The following is a 5,579-nucleotide window of genomic DNA, read 5'->3' on the forward strand; positions in this document are numbered from 1 at the left end:
AAGCAATTTCATAGTGAAGTTGAAGTTCGTCATGACAAGAGGATGAAAAGTCTACGATGTGAATATAGAGGTGAATATCTGAGTTGCGAGTTTGGTATACATTTAAGACAATGTGGAAATTGTTTCACAACTCATACCACCTATAACACCACAGTGTGATGGTGTCTCCACACATCGTAGCCGTGCCCTATTTGTATGGTGCGTACTATGATGTCTCTTACCAATTTGCCACTATCGTTTTGGTGTTATAAATTAGAGACAACCACATCTACTTTAAATAGGGCACCATATATTTCCATTGAGATGACACTGTATGAACTATGGTTTGGCAAGAAACCTAAGCCGTAATGTCTTAAAGTTTGGGACTGTGATGCTTATGTCAAAAGGCTTCAGGCTGATAAGCTCAAATCCAAAGAGGATAAATGCATCTTCATTGGATACAAAAGGAAACAGTTGGGTATTCCTCCTATCTTAGATCCGAAGGCAAAGTGTTTGTTTGTAAGAATGGGGCGTTTCTTAAAATAATTGAGTGGGAGGATGGTGGAACTTGATGAGGTTACTGAACCGTCACTTCAACCAGAGAGTAGGTGGGCGCAGGAAGATGTTCCTGTAGCTCCTACACCAGTTGAAGAGGAAGCTAAGGATAAAGCTTTAGTTCAAGTTACTACCAACCTCGTTGTAACGCCCAAGATGCGGCCCTATCCTTATTTTGGCGTGAAGGTCTCGACAGGGATAGAAACACATCTTGTTGTTTCGCAAGAATGGATATCGTTACAAGTACATGTACTGAAAAGATGAGTATAAGGAATTGGCATACACTCGCCACAAGCTACATCAGAGTCAAATCAATACAATACATAAACATCATGAAGAAGAGCAGGGTCCGACTACGGACGAAAACAAATGATAAAGGAACGACGTCCATCCTTGCTATCCCAGGCTGCCGGCCTGGAACCCATCCTAGATCGACGACGACGAAGAAGAAGAAACTCCAAATGAACAATCATCGCGCTCACGTCTTAATATCACTTTACCTGTACCTGCAACTGGTATTGTAGTAATCTGTGAGCCACACAAGACTCAGCGAACTCATTTCCCAAGGTATCAATACTAGCAAAGCTAAATGGGTGAGGTATGGTTAAGTGGTGAGGCTACAACAAGGGACTAAGCATTTATTTGAGGTGGCTAACTTACGAGTACAAGAAAAAATAGCGGGGGGGGGGGATCTATGCATAGCGGGCGTGAACTATTGATGATCAAATGAATGATCCTGAACACCTACTTACGTTAGACATAACCCCATTGTGTCCTCGATCGGAGAAGGAGCTCACGAAAGAGACAGTCACGGTTACACACTTAGTTGGCAAATTTTAATTAAGTTAACTTCAGGTTATCTAGAAACGGATGTTAAACAAAGTTTCCACCTTGCCACATAACCGCGGGCACAACTTTTTGAAAGATTTAACCCTGCAGGGGTGCTCCAACTAGTCCATCACAAACTACCACACGCTGCGATGGAATGACCTCGATCAGGGAAACCCGTGATCTCCTCAAGTTCCTATTGAAAAACCTCAACCTCGAGTTAGCTCAAAGCATCCTCGGAATCCCTCGCACAAGACGCTCGATAAAGGTAAAACAAGTCCAGCAAGGCCGTCCGACGTGTCAAGAATCCCGATAGGAGCCGCGTATCTCGTTCTCAGGACACGACGAATGAGCAATACATACGGTGCCCGGATAGAAATCCCCTGAGTTTCCCCGGGTGGCCCCGCAAGTGGCTCTGTTTTGGACCAGCACCATCAGCACTGGCCCTTCCCGCATTATGTTAAATTACTCCTCGGGTAGCGCTAACTCCCTATGTTTTTTCAGTATTAATAGAATTATCATGTTGGCAAATATAGTACCAATGTTGGGCCTTGCCAGACAAGCTTTATCCCAAAACAAGAATCTAGGGGGTCACCATAACAACCCCAAGCATGTTAGGTGCGCTTGTTTATGGAACATAACACCGGTCGCCAAAACTATGGCGACAAAGGTGGAACATAACACCACGCTAGAAAGGCCAAGCCTTCCACCATTTACCAAGTATATAGGTGCATTAATTTAAATAGCATTAATATGGTGATATAACAAGGAAGCCATGTTATAACATCGAAGCAACTGCACCTGCAACTAGCAACACTATCAAAAGTTTAAGCAAGCGGTAACATAGCCAATCAGTGGTTTGCTAGGTGGTGAACACGTTGAAGGTTTTCATGGCAATGTTGCGAGGCTGACATTTAACAGGTGGTGGGCAATGATACATAGCGATAGAAACGAAACAACTAGCATGGCAATGATAGTAATGATATCTGGGGAAATGGTCATCTTTCCTGAGATCCCTCTTGGAAGAAGAATGACTCCGTGAGGCAGACGAACTGACGTAGTCGAACTGATCCTCACTTTCCGACACGCTGCAGAACTCTATCGAGACGAAGCAAACCGGAAACAAGAATCAACACATGAGGTTCACCACAACACATGCATGACATAATGCTCAACACATATGATGCATGATCGGTCTAATGCAAAGCAGGACATGCCAATTCACAACAATCAAAGACTTCACATTAAGTGAAGCTCAATATGCAACGAGTTGCATATTAACGAAACTCCACATTTAATTATTTAGTTCACTCTTGTTTAGGTACACGTCAATATTAAATGTTGTTAAACATGGCAAGAGGTGAAGCATAATTAATCTACCTATCTACGCATTTTAAATGAGGTCGGAAATGACATATAGCATCTCCGAAATGACCCCATGTGTTACTGATACGTCTCCAACGTATCTATAATTTTTGATGGTTCCATGCTATTATCTTGTCAACTTTGGATGTTTTATATGCATGAATATGCTATTTTATATATTTTTTGGTACTAACCTATTAACTCAGTGCCAAGTGCGAGTTTCTTTTTTTTCCGTGTTTTGACCTTTTTCAGACGGAGTCCAAATGGAATAAAACTTTCACGACGATTTTTTTGCACCAAAAGAGACCCCCGAAGCTTTGGAAGAAGGCCAGAAGATCCACGAGGGAGTCACAAGCCCAGGAGGCGCGGCCCCCTAGGCCGCACCTACCAGGCTTGTGACCTCCTCGTGGGCCCAACCGACATAATTCCACCGCCATAAATTCCTATAAATACAGAAACCCCCCAAAAGAAACCGAGATCGGGAGTTCCGCCACCGCAAGCCTCTGTAGCCACCAAAAACCAATCTGGATCCCGTTCCGGCACCCTGCCGGAGGGGGAATCCATCTCCGGTGGCCATCTTCATCATCCTGGCGATCTCCATGATGAGGAGGGAGTAGTTCTCCCTCGGGGCTGAGGGTATGTACCAGTAGCTATGTGTTTGATCTCTCTCTCGTGTTCTTGAGATGTCATGATCTCGATGTACCGCGGGCTTTGCTACTATAGTTGGATCTTATGATGTTCTTCCCCCTCTACCTTCTTGTAATGAAATGAGTTTCCCCTTTGAAGTTATATTATCTGATTGAGTCTTTAAGAACACTTGATGTATGTCTTGCACATGTCTACCTATGGTGACAATGGGATATTCATGTGAGTACTTGACGTATGTTTTGGTGATCAACTTGCGGGTTTCGTGACGTTGGGAACCTATGCATATGGGTTGGCACACGTTTTGACTCTCCGGTAGAAACTTTGGGGCACTCTTTGAAGTTCTATGTGTTGGTTGAATAGATGATTCTGAGATTGTGTGATGCATATCGTATAATCATGCCCACGGATACTTGAGGTGACAATGGAGTATCTAGGTGACATTAGGGTCTTGGTTGATATGTGTCTTAAGGTGTTATTCTAGTACGAACTCTATGATGGATCGAACGGAAAGAATAGCTTCGTGTTATTTTACTACGGACTCTTGAATAGATCGATCAGAAAGAATAACTTTGTGGTGGTTTTGTACGTGACAATAATCTCTTCATTTGTTCTCTGCTGTTGGTGACTTTGGAGTGACTCTTTATTGCACGTTGAGGTCTAGTTATATGATCCAATTATGTTATCATTGTTCACAGAACTTCACTAGTGAAAGTATGAACCCTAGGCCTTGTTTCCACGCATTGCAATACCGTTCGTGCTCACTTTTACTATAGGTTACCTTGCTGTTTTTGTAATTTGAGATTACAAAAACCTATATCTACCATCCATATTGCACTTGTATCACCATCTCTTCACCGAACTAGTGCACCTATACAATTTACCATTGTATTGGGTGTGTTGGGGACACAAGAGACTCTTTGTTATTTGGTTGCAGGGTTGCTTGAGAGAGACCATCTTCATCCTACGCCTCCCGCGGATTGATAAACCTTAGGTCACCCACTTGAGGGAAAATTGCTACTGTCCTACAAACCTCTGCACTTGGAGACCCAACAACGTCTACAAGGAGAAGGTTGCGTAGTAGACATCAAGCTCTTTTCTGGCGCCGTTGCCGGGGAGGCTAGGTAAGCGACACTCACTTCCCGTCAACGAAGCTCTTTTCTGGCGCCGTTGCCGGGGAGGTTAGCGCTTGAAGGTATATCTTTAGATCTTGCAATCGAATCTTTTAGTTTATTGTTTTATCACTAGTTTAGTCTATAAAAGAAAACTACAAAAAAATGGAATTAAGGTTGCCTCATATGCTTCATCTTTTCAATGTCTTTCGTGAAAATGACGGGAAGGAAAATTGTGCTCAAGTGCTGGAAGAAGAACTACATAGAATGCTTGGCATAAAATATGTGAATGATGAGCATGATTGCAATGTTGTTAGTACGAATTCTTTGAATACCCATGATGCTAATGATATGCAAAGCCACAAGCTTGGGGATGCTATGTTTGATGAAGATGATCTTTTTAATTCCCCCACTTTGAATGATCAAAATTATTATGATGAAAGGATAGCCCCTATCTATGATGATTATTGTGATGATACTTATGCTATAAAGAAGATGGATGATAAGACTTGTCATACTCTTGAGTATCCTCTTACTGAACATTACTCTTTTAATGTGGAAACAATTCGTAGTGTTCAAGTCTTTTACGATACTCCCACTACTATTGATGAGAATACATTTCCTTATGTGGAGAGTAGTAAAATTTCTATGCTTGTAGATCATGAAAAGAATTCTGTAGGTGCTGGTTATATTGTTGAATTCATTCATTATGCTACTTAAAATTATTATGAGAGAGGATCATATGCGTCTACTTATTGCAATAATATCAAGCTTCCTCTCCATGTGTTGAAACTTTTGAAGTCATGCTTGTTTTATCTTCCTATGCTAGTTGATTCTTGCTCCAATAAATTGTTTGATCACAAAATCTCTATGCATAGGAAGTGGATTAGACTTAAATGTGCTAGTCATATGCTCCATGATGCTTCCATTATGTTTTAATCCTTATCTTTTATTTGAGCATCATTGAAATATCATGCCTAGCTTGAAAGGCATTAAAGAAAAGTGCTTGTTCGGAGACAACCCAATATGTATCCTTACTGTTTTTGTGTGTTCACATGATTAATCTACTGTATTAATCATGTTTTATAGCTTTTA

The sequence above is a fragment of the Hordeum vulgare genome, chromosome 7H, assembly GCF_904849725.1.
Source record: "Hordeum vulgare subsp. vulgare chromosome 7H, MorexV3_pseudomolecules_assembly, whole genome shotgun sequence".
In the NCBI taxonomy this organism is placed as follows: Eukaryota; Viridiplantae; Streptophyta; class Magnoliopsida; order Poales; family Poaceae; genus Hordeum; species Hordeum vulgare.